Source organism: Ochotona curzoniae, unplaced genomic scaffold (assembly GCF_017591425.1).
Source record: "Ochotona curzoniae isolate NIBS_2020 unplaced genomic scaffold, NIBS_Ocur_1.0 scaffold_1852, whole genome shotgun sequence".
Taxonomy (NCBI): domain Eukaryota; kingdom Metazoa; phylum Chordata; class Mammalia; order Lagomorpha; family Ochotonidae; genus Ochotona; species Ochotona curzoniae.
In genome coordinates this window covers 38123393-38139092 of record NW_024467087.1, presented here as the reverse complement: position 1 = coordinate 38139092, position 15700 = coordinate 38123393, and the positions used below count along the sequence as shown (strand labels likewise).

At 39.6% G+C, this 15700-nt stretch overlaps 1 pseudogene; it reads right to left on the bottom strand.

Annotated features, from left to right (window-relative positions):
- Positions 1–14835: 14835 nt before the first annotated feature.
- Positions 14836–15360, bottom strand: LOC121169086 (annotated as a pseudogene).
- Between the last annotated feature and the right edge of the window lie 340 nt (positions 15361–15700).

The window sequence follows — 15700 nt, the reverse complement described above, 5'->3', positions numbered from 1 at the left end:
ACTTATCAGGTCCATAGAGCTTAATCGTCACAATTAGGATTTGTGCTGTCATAAAAAAGGCCCCCAAAGGCTTAGGCGCCCTGTTGGACATGTACAACTGCAGCAATAAGGCATTATTATTCAAAAGAAATCCAAACTCTCGCCAGACACAAAAACTGTTAATGCCCTAATGTTGAATGTCAGATCCCCTAGAATGATGAGCAATGTTCAATAATTGCAGTCTGAACTATTTTGTTATAGCAGAGCAAATGGATTAAGACAGAAATTGGTATTAATAGTTATATTAATTCTACAGTTACAGAGTAACTGTAACAAATACTTAAATACGTGAAAGAAACCTTGCAGCCGTGTAATAAGAAGCCCGAGCGTTTGCATACATAGCCACAGACAGTAAAGGGTGAACTTTCTCAGGGCTCAGAAGAGAGATATAGAATACTTTTTTTGTTTTGTTTTTAATAATTTATTTACTTTTGTTGGAAAGGTAAATCTGATTTACGGTTACAAAAAGAAGCCGAGAAAGATCTTCTGTCCACCGTTTCACACCCTAAGTGACCACAACAGCCAGTGCTCAGCCAATCTGAAGTCAGGAGGAGGAACTTCTTCCGGGTCTCCCACACAGGTGCAGGGTTCCAAAGCTTTGTGCCATCCTCTACCATTTTCCCATGCCACAAGCAGGGAACTGGATGGCAAGTGGAGAAGCCGGGACATGAACCCGTGTCCATATGGGATCCTGCAGCATGCAAAGTAAAGATTCAGCAATTGAACCATTATACCAGGCCAGATATAGAGAAAATTCTAATGACTTACCTGGGTTTGCCTTAGATTGCCCCTATTCTGGCAGGCACAGGTGGTAAGCCATGACAGCTTCTTTGTGATGACAGCCCTATGAATGCATAGAATTTCAAAAACTGTAAGAGCCTGAGTGTTTCCACCTATATTTCAAAAAATTCCACAGAGGACAAGATGGTCCAAGAGTAGAACTGCCACATGGGTATAAACATCACTGAAAATATCCACAAAGGCAGTGTCCAGGGGAGCTATGGTTTTGGACCCCCACAAAAAATAATTTACAGCAGTAGCTCGAGCTATGAGGGTTTTGTTTTGTTTTTAACAACCTTGACTTATTCTATTTTTAAACGAGCATATAATTATTATTTTGAAGAGACAGAGAGTATGTTCCAAGTGCCAGTTCAGTTCCAAGATGACCACAATTGCTAATGCTGATCCAGGTGGGAGCTTGGTGACCTCATCAAAGTCTCCCACATGACTGACTGGCAGAGTCTCCAACACTCAGGTCATCTGCTGCTGCTTTTCTCAGGCCATTAGCAGGGATATGATTCAGAAGTAGAGCATCTGTGATACAAAACAGCACCTATGTAGGATGTCAGCATTGCAAACAGTGGCTTTACCTGATATGCCATGATCCTGACTTCCATACTTTAATTGCTAGTATTATTTTATGTTGTGTGGGTGATCACCCCAGGCCCCTGCCCTGCAGCATAGGGGGCGTGGCTTAAGCCTGACCCTCCCCTTGGCCTGAGGAACAGCCTATGAGATCAAGGGGAGTATACCTGAACGTGAACGGAAGATTTAGGGAGATAGACGGGTCATACAGCCAATTATAGCATCTTTGGTGGGTGTGGGGTCAGCCGGAAGGCTCCCTCCTGCCCGCCCCTTCCTTCCTGTTTAAAACCTCTGCATAATAAAGCAGAGTCTGCACCAGCTTGTCTCTGGTGGTTCTTGCTGCTGAAGGCCAGGGTCTGCCTCATCCTTGATGACCTTGGGGCCTGCTGGCAGGACTAAACCCTAAGAACTGGCACCTGAACAGACACACCTTCAAGACACAAAACCTCGGGACTTTAGAACAGGGAATTCAGAACGTCAAAACTTCAGGACTTCAGAACCTCAGGTAAAACTCGGTGAGGCCCCAGACTCGGCTTGTGGGCTGAGAGTTTGCGCCCTACTCAGCAGGCTCGGAGTTTTCCGCCTTAACCAGGAGGCTCTAAATTTTCGCCCCAATTTTGGGTTCAGACTTCGCCCAGAGGCGGGCACCCCCAGTTTGTGCTCTTGAGATTTTACCTATGGCTTGGTTTCTGTGTTAGAGGATGTTTGCCTTTTTCTGGTGCTCCTAGCGCGGGCTGTGTGTGTGTGTGTGTGTGTGTGTCTGTGTGTGCACGCGCGGCCTTGAGGCATAGGAATTCAAGAGTCTCAGAAGTGCAGAGTCAAGCTGCCTATTTTGAATTTGAATGGGAGGAAGGTGAGACCCCCACTCCTTGGAAGCTGGGCTGAATGCTTTGCTCTGATAGCAGTTCTTGGGGTGCTGATTTTGTCAGCCTCGCCTTCTATTGCCCACAGCTGGCTGCTTTCAACTGATTTTGTCAGCCTGGCCTTCTATTGCCCACAGCTGGCTGCTTTCAATTCATCCAGACTTCCATTACCTGACCCTAAGTTTTTTGTTGCCCGGTCGCTCACTTTTTAAGTATCTTTATAAAATTATAAAAGAAGAAAAAGTCAAGGAAAAAAGAACGATTTTACAGAACTTGTTCCCTGGGCTTGCAAATTCTACCTTGGAAGGTCTGTTGTTGTGATAAACTTTTAGCAAACTGACTTCATCTGCCTGTCCATGGCAACTTTTGGGAACTTTAGGATTCAAAGAAGATATTTTCTCTTGTAACTCTTAAGGTTTCATTTGTGGTATTTTCAAAAATGCAAATTTATTGTAAATAATTTGGCATAGAATTAAACGTTACACCATTGAATTAGTTCAAGGTATAAGTTAAAATGTGCTATTCATTGTCTACAATGCATTTTTATATGTTAAAGTAATTCTTGTGTTTTCGGCTGGTTATCAAATGTGTCACTGCTTTAAGTTGGCAAAGGTTTTGTATTTATTTTAAAGGTATTTGAGTGATGATTTTATTTCAATAACTGAGTCTAATCTATAGTGTGTCATGCTAACTTCAACAACAAAAAATCTTGTTTCAGCTGTTTTAGCCATCCTTACAGGGGCATCCAGGAATTCAAAGGTTTGGAATCCTAGGGCTTCTCTTGGTATTCGTACGAGACCTCAAGAATGCCAAGGATTTATCATTCATTTTGTGGAGAGAGTAGATCAGGCTGATTGGATTATAAAGATTTTTGCCAAATGGAGTAAAATTCTGTCGTGTCAAAATATTGTATACATCCATGGAGTTGTGAAGGTTTAATTTTAGTTTGTGTGCTTTTCATAACTTAGCTTTCCAGTTGTATCTGGTTGTTCAATATGTATTCTTTTTTATTTATTTATTTATTTATTTTTATTGGAAAGTCAGATATACAGAGAGAAGAGACAGAGAGGAAGATCTTCTATTTGATGATTCACTCCCCAGGTGAGCGCAATGGCCAGTGCTGCGCTGATCCGAAGCTGGGAACCCTGATACTCCTCCAGGTCTCCCACGCTGGTGCAGGGTCCCAAAGCTTTGTGCCATCCTCAACTACCTTCCTAGGCCACAAGCAGGGAGCTGGATGGGAAGTGGAGCTGCTGGGATAGAACCGGCACCCATATGGGATCCTGGCGGCGTGTTCATGGCGAGGACTTTAGCTGCTAGGCCATGGTGCCGGGCCCTCACTATGTATTCTTAGGATAGCTATATAACTGGGAAGACTGAAATTCAGATTTTTGCATGGATGGGGGGATTTCATAGCGGTGACTTTTTTCTCTCAGGGTCTTGGTTCAAGACAGTTGAATTGATGGCTTTTCACATATTGGTTTCTGGTTACTAGGTTGAGAATATTTTTTTAAGTCTCTAAAAGTGTGTGTGTGTGTGTGTGTGTCTGGACGTTTGTCCTTTGGACAAGTTGGTTAAAATTGCTATCATGTGTTACTGTTTTTTGGTTGGAAGATGTTCTAGCTTTTGTTCTAGCAGGTGAGTTTGCTCATCTGTTAGTCTCATCAGCAAACTGGATCCTCAGCTGCAAACGCAGGGCACATGGTTTGCATATCGCCAGCAAGAGTAGGTTGCCTTGGGACTTTGGCAGTGCCTGGATTCTGCAGCCACTCCCAGAGCTTTCCGATAGAATTGTAAAAGTGTCTAAATAATTTCAAACCATTGCTAAAAACTCATTTACTTTCTCCAGCAATGAGGTTACTAGTTAACACAGATTTCTTTGATTTATGTAATTTAAATGACTAATAGCCCGTTTTCAAAATCTGTTACATCATTGATACATTTATATTTAAGTTTATTGTTAACCTGTATTCCTGTCTCGTTTATAACAGGTCTTTGGGATAAATGTTTTGTAAAGCTATTATTTGATAGTTTTCACTTTATACTGTTCCTTGTAAGAGTAAGCAACCTGGTAGCTCAGATCTAAGGGCCCCGTTTAATATCCTCAAGGCAAGCACATAAGTTAGAAAAAGACACCAAGATCTCAAGAACATGCTTGAAAAGCAGAGGGGGAATATACTACCCTTTGTGAACAACTTTATTTTTTTTAAGTATCATTTCTTTTTTTTTTTTTAAAGATTTATTTTTTATTGCAAAGTCCGATATACAGAGAGGAGGAGAGACAGAGGAAGATCTTCCATCCGATGATTTGCTTCCCAAGTGACCCTAATGGCTGGTGCTGTGCCGATCTGGAGCTGGATGGGAAATGGAGCTGTCAGGATTAGAACCGGTGCCCAAACGGGATTCTGGTGTGTTCAAGGCGAGGACTTTAGCCACTAGGCCATGCCACTGGGCTCCTTTGTGAACATCTAAACTTGGCTTTATTCACTCTAAATTTTCTTCTTGTTTCACGGTCTGGAGAGCTGTTATCTGTATGTCACTGGAAGATGCTTGCAAACCCTACGCAGATTCCTTTGGTTCAACGGGGGACCCAGCCACCCAAAAGTGGAGAGGTCCTGACCCCTTGCTGACTGTGGGAAGAGGGTTTGCTTGTGTTTTCCCAGAAACTGAGCCTGCTCGGAATGTGAAGCCCTCGACCCCATGCACTGGAGGATGCTCCTCCAGGAAGACAACCTCGTGACCTTATCCTGAAAGATCCATCACCATCGAGGATACAATGGAGGAGGAGGTTGAACCCCTCGCAACACCTGCTGACATGGGGGATCTTAAGGGATCAGTAGATCAAGCACAGCAACAGTGCCTGACCTCATGATGTATTCAAATCCCTAATAGCTGAGGAGCACAGAGAAATCTTCCACCTTAAAATGTCTGAGGAAGATCTTAAAAATTCTCATTTAGATCCTAAGTCTGTGAGAAACAAGTGGTTTATAAGTAACAGATTCTTAACTGATTTGGACATTATGAAAAGATGTAGAGATTTGCAGTGGGACCTTTGAGCATCATTACCTCTTAAAGGTAGTTACAGGGTCTCTTATAGACCAGGAAGGGATCCCTTAGCAGAGCAGGAGGACAAGAGGAAGTTTGTAATCCCAGTCCCAGTGAGACCCTCGGAGGCCTCCTAAGACCTTTCGCTGCAGAAATAGCAGACTTCTTTGTCAAGGGCTGTCCAGAAGGACACCCAGGACCATGTCCCAACTGCCTAAGAGATCAATGGAGGTTTGACTATCCCTGAAGGCTGAGAATTTTGGGGTCAGCCAATCCCCATTGAGTCTCCCAGCCGGACTGAAGCAGCCCAGAATTCTCCGCAGACTCTAGTGCCACATAGGGCCTGCACCCAGGAGCCCTGGGTGGTCCTCATGGTAAAGGGAAACAAAGTTTTCCCTCTGGACATGGGAGAGCAACTTTCTCTTTCCTTAGCTCTAGCTTTGGTATCCTTTCTTAGAATGAACATAAGGATCTTTCAGGAACCCAGCTTAGCTCAGACAGACCTCTGTTCTCATTTTAGAATGGAGACAAAAGCTAATATAGAAGATTGGAACATCGAGAAAATTTGGCTGACCTATTACTACCCAGCCTGTTCCAATGGCCAGGCCCCTACAGGGCTGTTTGCCAGCCTCCCTTTAAGATTTTTGCTAGACCCATGGAGGTGTAGGATATCTTTATTTCTCTGATGCAGAGTCCATGTCTTCCTCATATGTTAACTTATTGAGGATTTTCTTGTCTACCTAAGACTATTCTGTTCCCTAAGTGTAAATATATAGCTTGTTTTCTTAGAACCATTTTAATCACTTGCCTCTGCCATAAGTATATAAAATTCTGCAAAATCTTGCTAGAATACTAATAACTGCTGGATTGATGTGTAGATCCTTTGCAAGCTACTATGATTCACGTAAGTCTTTGTAACAAGTGCTTTGTTATTGTACTATGTTCTAGGATATTGTAATTGCTTTAGAGGATCTAATATTGCCTGTTTCCTGCCTAGATGTGAAATGGCCTTAGCATCTTAATGCCCGAAAGTCAGCAAAAGATTTAGGGCGATAGATGGGTCATACAGCCAATTATAGCATCTTTGGTGGGTGTGGGGTCTGCTGGAAGGCTCCCTCCTGCCCTCCCCTTCCTTCCTCTTTAAAACCTGTAACCTCTGCATAATAAAGCAGAGTCTCTGCACCAGCTTGTCTCTGGTGGTTCTTGCTGCTGAAGGCCAGGGTCTGCCTCACCCTTGATGACCTTGGGGCCTGCTGGCAGGACTAAACCCCAAGAATGTTTTTTGTGTAGTTTCTTGGAGTTGAAAACTTTATCACTAGTTTTTCAATTTTTCTTCTTTTTCATTTATCTGTTTCATTTTTACACGAAACACAAAGAGACAAACAGACATAGATTTAGACCAAGAGATTTTTGTTTTCCTGATTTGCACCTCACGGAAGTGGAGTTATCCTTGAGCAAACCAGGAGTCAAAAACACAATCTGTTCTCTCATGTAGGTGGCATGGAAACATCAACTTGAGTAATCAACTGCTACCTGCTAGGGCTTGTATTAGCAGGAAGCTTCAATTGTGAGTGGAATTGAAACACAAACCCAAGCACTATACATGTTTCCCAAACAGTGTCTTAACTTGTAGGATGAAAACACGCCTGCTTTCTTATCTATCTATATCTAGTATAGATATAGACATAGACATAGATATATTTCTATAATACATTATAGAAATATAACATATTATATATTATATTATAATATAAATAATATAAATATATTATATATTTTATATTATCTTATAATATATTATATAATATAATTATAAGACATATTAATATACATTATAATATATAATATACATTATATAATATATTATTAATATGATATATTAATATAATATAATATAATATATAATATAATATATTCTAATATATTATATATTCTATATATAATATATATATTCTATATATATAGACATATATATGTCTATATTTCTTGTTATATAGATATATTTTGTCTTTCTTTTATATATTTCATGTAGGTATAGATATAAACAGTGTTAGAAAATTCCCTATAGCATATAATTTCACCACATCCCATACATTTTGCCAATTTGTATTTAAGTTTAATTTGGACCTAGATTTTTTTTTTTAAACTCATGTTAAATTTTTTGAGTGACTTTTTTTTTTTAAAGTGTGTTGTTTAATTCTAAATACTTTGATATTTTTCTGAAATATATAATAATGAAAATGTGGATAGCTCCATAATACATGGTCCCTAGAAGTTTTCACTATAAAGCTAGTTCACACACTGCCTTAATCAGGATTGTCCTATAGATATTCCTATGAAGTTTTATCCCCAATTAACTCTGGTGAGAAAATTTAAGTTTTCACTCTAAGTACTTATCTGTTCAGATTTTGGGATGAAAATTTGCTCTGCAAATTCGGTTTTCTGATGGATTAAAAAGTGATTTACCCTACAATTGGCTATCTTTTCCAGATAACTAGACTAGCAATGATGAACTGAAATGGAAAGTCTCATTGTGACATTTATTTGTGAAGCACAATAAAGAACCAATGTTTATGACTTTTCTCAAGGGAAAATTAGGAATTATTAACTGTCTTTTTTTTTATCTCTCTTGCTTTAAATGTAACATAACAAAATGAACATGAATATCCTTATGTCTCTTCTTGCTTTATCTTCAATTTATATTTCTGAATATTCTTGTGATAACATTTTTCTTTCAATTTTGCAGCTATCGATATACTTTGACATTATGTTTAAAGTTACACAAAAAGAAGAATTTGGTATTTTAATTGGGGAGACACTAAGATAAATGTAATTTTGAACTTTAATGGTTTAGATAAAGCATTTTTTTAAAGATTTATTTATTTGAAAGTCAGATATACAGAGAGGAGAGACAGAGAGGAAGATCTTGCATCCGATGATTCACTCCCCAAGTGAGCACAATGGCCGGTGCTATGCTGATCCGAAGCCAGGATCCAGGAACTTCTTCCGGGTCTCCCACACGGGTGCAGGGTCCCAAAGCTTTGGGCTGTCCTTGACTGCTTTCCCGGGCCACAGGCAGGGAGCTGGATGTGAAGTGGAGCTGCCAGGATTAGAACCGGCACCCATATGGGATCCTGGCGCATTGATGGCAAGGACTTTAGCTGCTAGGCCATGGTGCCGGGCCCTTAGATAAAGCTTTGTCTATTTTCTTTATCTTCTAGAGAAAAACACTGTTAACCTTTTGTTTGAGTTTCAATTTCATGTGTTTCTTCTCTGATTTTTACCATTTCTCACCTGCTAATTTGGGATTTGGTTTGTTCTTGCTTTTATGTCTTTCAAGTGTTTCAGTAAGTCACTTATTAATACATTCTAGCCATTTCTCTAAATACTTTTCTCTAAATACCTAGTTTTCCTGTTTTGTATTTTTAATGTTAATCCCTGCTTATGGGAAAGAGAAAGTTGCTTTTGTTGTTGCCTATGCTGGATTTTTCACTATACTCTTAAATGACAGCCTGGTGAAAAAATGCAATTTTGCCGAGACTTAAGAAGGAAATCCTGTAAACCATCACTCTCACAAGCGTTTTCTTAACAATTATGGTACTTTTTGATAATACTCACACTTAACATCCATTACAAACACCTTCTAGCATCCTCTTTTTAGCAATGTCTAAAATACTTAAAACATTCTTTTCATTTCCAGTGTTCCTCTCTAGCTGAAGTTGTGAATATATGTCTTCCAATCTGACTCATTATCAGTGATTTTTAAAATAATTTGAGATTGTTACAAATGTAATCACATTGCAATATTTTGATAATATCTTTGTGAATATCCAGAGACAGATTTAATTTTTCCACTACTCAGTGTTTAGATCGGTACACATTTGTAGGCAATTTCAAAGGTAAAAGCAAATTTTATTCCTTTTTCAATTTCACTGATTACTAGTGAGGCTTAGCAATGTTCATCTGAATTTTTCCTTAGCCTAAAATTGCTATTTATTTACCTTGCTCATTTTCTTTGTTTTTGTTTAACTGATTTATATAATTCCTTTTCATGTATGTTGGTATTTAGCTTTCATCAGTGTTTTATAATTTTGTGTTTTCTTCTTGTAATCTTTCACATATTGAAATATGCAATCTCTTCATGCATATGCTTGGTCATAGAACCTCCCTATAAATCTTTGAACCCCAAAGATGATTTTTAGTTGTGAGTGAATTGGAACTTTTGCCATGACTTAATACTTTGATGCTTTATTGTTTGGAATATAAGTAATTAAGCATGTTGTATCTTCATAGTTGACTAATGTTCTATAAATACAAAATATTCATTTTCTTTTAAATTAAGGGGAGGAATGCAACATTAAAGACACATAAAATTATGGTCTAAGCTTGTGAAGGCATCAACAAGGAAAACTTTAACAAATCGAGGGCAGATGTACAGCATTATTAACCATCAGAGAATTAAAAAAAAATAAGATTTAACCTCACCCAGGTTAGGGTTAGTATCATTCAAAATTCCAAAAATAATGCATGTTGATGTAGATGTGGGGAAAAATGTACTCTAGTACACTATTCGTGGGAATATCAACTACTACCACCATTTCAGACAGTATGGAGATGCCTCAGAGACACAAAAATAAATGTACCATATGACCCAGCAATTTCAGTCCTGGGAATTTAGCTAAATTAAATGAAATCAGCATATAAGAGAGTTATTTGTACACTCATGTTTATTGCAGCTCCATTGATAACAGCGGAGATGTGGAGTGAATCCAGGCGTCTATCAAGTGATGATTAGAATGCTACTCAGCTATAGAAAGAGTTTCGAACAATATCAATGCAACACGAAGCAATTATGTTTGGTGAAATAATAAGCTAATCTCAAAGAGATAGATATTATATGCTTTTTTTCTGATATGTGGTAACTCATACATAACACACCAAATAGTGTAGGAATGAAATGGTTACTTTGGGCATGATTCCCATTTTTAGCCCATGTTATACTCTAGAGGAAACGTGGTCTTTTTGCTTTTCACTTGGATATTATGATTAGTGGTTAATTGCACCTGGACTGTAAAGACCAAAATTATGTCTGTGTATTAGTGTTCAAAAAAGGGGCGAGGAAAGAGTGTATTTGGAGCAGTGGAACAAGGGGATTGGAGTTACCTTCTTGGGACTGTACCTATGAAATTCACACATCTGTTCTTTATAAAAAGAAATAAATTAATGCACATATGCAGAAATTTCTAGAGCACCAAAGCACCTTAAGTCTTTTCAGATATTACATACTTATAGTTTTACTAAGACAAAAGTTGTGTAGTATGAAACTTACATTTAAAGTTTTCATAGAAACCTAACACATCCCTAAAGATTTTCTAATGTAGCTATTGATGCAGTTTGGTCAAGATCATGTCAAAAACTAATGCACTCACAACCAAGACTGCATATCTTGAGCTTAAGGAAAGTCTTAGGACTTAAAAAATAAGATTTTTTTTTCTTGGAACTTTAAAAGTAAATCACTTTCCTGGTCTAAAACTTAATCATTTTCTGATACCAGGGTTCTGAAGTAATACAAGTGTGAAATAACTTCAATGAGACTTGTACTGTCAGTGACTGAACCCTGTCATCCATGCTTTTAGAGTTTAAAAATTTTTTTCATAAATTATTTGTATTGCCATTTGGTTTTTTTTTTTTTAATGACTCAGTTCCATAGGCTCTGGTATTTCCTTTCTCCCAGTCACAAGTCCCCTCCCCACCACTGATTCTACTATTAGTAAACTCCTTCATAAAGAGTCAGAAGTCTGTCATTTTCCTCTTTCAGTTTATCCTGACACTGTAGGTACAGAAATGGTAGAGTGTCCACCATCCTATTGTCAAGATATATATTTTACAGTTTCATTGGGAGTCCATCTTTGGAAATAGAGATGCACACTGCATTTTATCTTCACATCTGGATGTGATGGTCCCTATTACAGAGTTACTATACATCCCATTAAATGAAAAGCACATATAAATAAAACACACACACACACACACAATTTCCAGAGTTTACTACCTTTAAGAGTGTGGACCATGATGGCTTTTTTTTTTATTGTTGTTTACATTGTATTATGTGGTACAGTTTTATAGGCGCTGGGGATTCCCCCCACCCCTCCCATACCCCTCCCCCCATGGTGGATTCCTCCACCTTGTTGCATAACCATAGTTCAAGTTCAGTTGAGATTCATTGCTTGCAAACACATGCCTAGCATAAAGTTCAGCGTCTTATTGTCCAGATAAGTTCAGTGGCCTCTTGGGGATGGCTTTTTAAATCCCAGATACTCCGGTTCCAGTCTGATGATCTCCCTGACACCGGCCTGGGGAAAAGCAACAGAAAACGGTCAAGGGCTTGGGACTCCAGGACAAAGTTCCTGGTTCCCGGCTTTGGTTTAGCCAAACACTGGAAGTTGAGACCATTTGGGTCTCAGCAAATGCAAGAACTGTCTCAGTTTTGATCTCCCTTTTTGTATTTCTGACTTCCAAGTAAATAATCTTTTTGAAAAATCCTGGGCTTTTGTTTTTCCATACTCTTCCAACTCCGGTATCACTCTCCTTTGTTGCAGTTTCATAGCAAAACTTGTGTGTGGCAAATGTAATGTAATTTCATAACTAGAAGTGAAAGGGTCTTCTTGTCTTTTGACAAGATTTGGTACCTTTAAGACAGAGTTAGCTTGTGCGCACTCCCCGATAATGACTTTGCCTCCCCAGTTAGTTTCTGCTTCCCAAATGGCAGCCATGGGAACATAAGAATTCACCTAGTTCATTGTGGGGATAAGTATTAAGTTCAGGCAGGGAACACCTTGGGGTGCAGGTTTTAGACACTCATAGCTTTTCATGTTGTTTTTAGTCCCAATTTATGCTGACAATGACATTTGTATTTGAAGAGGTAGGATGCCCTGGACATTACTTTTTCTGTTATTGTTCATCATTTTCCCAATCAGGCCCCGTTATTTTTTAAAGATTTATTCATCTTTATTGCAAAGTCAGATACACAGAGAAGAGAGACAGAGAGGAAGATCCTCCGTCTGGTGATTCATACCCCACATGGCTGCAATGGCCGGAACTGCACCCATCCAGGAGCCAGAAACTTCCTCCAGGGCTCCAATGTGGATGGAGGGTCTTAAGGCTTTTAGTTGGGGTTGCCCAACTGACTGCTCTCGCAGGCCACAAGCTGGATGGGAAGTGGGACTGCCCGGGATTAGAACTGGTGCCCTTATGGGATCCAGTGCGTCCAAGGAGAGGACTCCAGCTGGTAGGCCACTGCGCCGGTCCACAGGGCTCATTTTTAATCACAATAATCCAAACCATCTCCTGCCACCCATTCGCTAAATCATCCATCATAGAAGACCCTTAGCTTTTCTTCGCAAAATAGAATAGGCTCCCTTCCCCTCCTCCGGAATCTGTGTCTGAACTATATGGCTTGGAACAGCTTAAAGCACTTGGGCTGCAGCAGGGCACAGGGCCTGTACTGACACTTCAAAGACACCTTCTCTCTGATGTCAAGACTGGTACAACTTCTGTCCCTACTTGCAACCCATAGGCAAGTATGCCAGGTATGGTCCCTGCTGTGAAGTAGGAGTGCCATGTCATCCTTTCCTCACAGAAAGCAATGGTAGACTGTGGACACCAGACAGTGGCTGCCTTGGCAGGGAGCATGTCAGCCTTAATGGCTGTCCCACTTCTTCAGGAGCAGGAATTCTCCTCTGGAGTCTGTCGCTTTCCATGACCTGTTAGGACCTCAAATCCAGGGCAGAGCATTCTGATGTTTGACTCTTTGGTTTGACTCCATTCTGATGTTTGACTCCTCTCCTTTATCCTCAGAATCAAAATCAATGTTTCGCTTGCCTCCCTCTGACTTATCTGTCTCACCTATAGTCTTCTGTAACCATGGAAACTCGGCAACAACGTCAGGACCATCCACATTCTCTTCTGGTTCCCATGTATTGTCCTCATCCGAGAAGCCTTTCCATGGTAAGGAGGCCCCTCTTTCCTATTTACAACCTTCTCAGCCATGTATTCTTTCTTCTCTCTAGCATATCTTCCATTTTTTTTCTTGTGTTTTTACTCATAATGCCCCCTCCAGCTTTTCGGGGTAAAGAGGAATGATGCCCTCAGCAGTGCCAAAATCAGAAGAATCAGGGTATGTTACTGGCATCTCATATTGGACTGGTGGCCAGGGAATTGGCACTCAGGAAGGAACCAGCTGGTTAACTACTATTGAGCACCTCTGAATTGACATATTGAAGTGACATATTGAAAGTACTGGCCGAAGGTCTTCCCTGAATGTTGTTCATTTTAATATTCTGTGAATAATGCTATAAATATAAAATACGGCACTTGATAGAAAAAATGGTGTAATTGTTTCCCTCTTTGCATTTTTAGTTTATCAAATAGCAATGATGTGTCTGTTGTTTTTGTGAGTATGATTTTTTTTAAAGATTTATTTTTATTATTTTTTCATGGGAAATGCAGATATACAGAGAGGAGAGACAGAGAGGAAGATCTTCCGTCCGATGATTCACTCCCCATGTGAGCACAACGGAATGGGTTGTTCATTGATTTAGTCTTCTATTGTTATTTTACTGGGATGTTCTTCACATTTGCCTTTGGTTTTGGTGGACGCTACTCCTGTTCTCTGTCAAGAGAACATCTTTAAGTATCACTTGTAGGGAAGGTTCGGAAGAGGCATATTCTTTTAAGTTCACTGTGGAAGAATTTCATTTCATTTTCAAAGACAAAGGAAATTTTTGCTGGGTATGTTATCCTGGGATGAAAATATTTTGCGTTTAGAATCTGGAATATGTTGGTCAATTCTCTTCTGGAATGTAGAGTTTCCTATGAGAGATATTCTGTGAGGTAATTGGCATTCCTTTTATGTCAATTGATTTTTTTCAAGTGCACATTTAAGAATCTTTTCCTTATGTTCGATTGATGAGATCTTGATTATCATGTGTCGTGGTGAATTCGCTTTTGATTAAGCCTGTTGGGAGTTCTGTGCACCTCCTGGATATTGTTTCCCAATTTTTCTCTAGTTTAGGAAAATGTTCCCTTATTTCATTAAATACATTTTTAAACCCAGTTTCTCTTTCTGCACCTAATTTTTTTTTAAGAATCTGGAATATGACATTCCATTCTTTTTTGGCCTGTGAGGTTTCCTGTGAGAGGTCTCCTGTGAGTTTAATTGGCATTCCTTTATATGTCAGTTGATTTTTTTTTTTCACATGCACGTTTAAGGATCTTTTCCTTTTTTTTTTTTATACTACTGAATAAATGCAACTTATTTACAATGAAAATAACTTAACAATGAGCAATATCTCAGACATCCAAAAGAGGGACACTGACAGCACTAGGACTCAGCCTTTTCTGTTCTTCAGGTTCTGAGGTGGTTGTGTGTGTGTGTGTGTGTGTGTGTGTGTGAAATATATAAAGATGAGGAGTCAGTCTTCCAACCTAAAAATATTCACTTATTAAAAACTATATTAAGACTTCATAAACTATACAAAAAGATGAGACAAACATCTGAGTTTATGGAACCACAGCTCAGCCAGGCCAGATCTCTGCAAGGGGGAGTTCCCAGCATGACGTCACTCGTCTGTGAGGTCACAGGGCGGTTCTGGTGGGGGTGCACACATCCATCCAGGTGGCTGGCTCGATCAGCTCCATCTCCAGATGGTCTCCTTCTGCTGCAGATGTGCACATTGCTTCTTCCTCATCCACCACCCATAGGGGGAGGATTGGGACCGCGCAGCTGATTAGTTCGGCCCATTCTGCGTGGAGGGTTTCCTGGTGGCCCTCTTCCTTCATCATATCTGGAGTCGGACGAGCTTCTGTAACCTCTTCTTCTTTTCACATCTTGCTGAAGCAAAGTTTTGAAAAACAAAACCACAAACTCTGCTATTCCCCAGAAGAAATCTGTTATCAGAGATAATCTCCATGGGGACTGACTCCGGCTGTCCAACACTTGTTCTTTTGCGATGTAGACCATCTTGTCTTGGGAGTGGAGGTCCTTGCTGGCTGAACTGGTTCTTTCCCTTATACTCGATTGAAGAGAGCTTGATAATCATGTGTCATGGTGAAGATAGCTTTTGGTCAAGCCTGTTGGGAATTCTGTACCCCTCCTGGATTTTGTTTTCTGATTCTTTCTCTAGATTAGGGAAATGTTCCCCTATCATTTCACTAAATACATTCATAAACTCAGCTTCTGTTTCTGCACCTTCTGGGACTCCCATAATTCTTAACTCTGTCTTTTTAATAGTGTCTTTCAATTCTTGAATGCTGGGTTTTTTTTTTCATGATCCAGCTCTGCTTCCAGCTTTTTGTTTGTTTCTGCCTGGTGACAGGAAATATCTTCT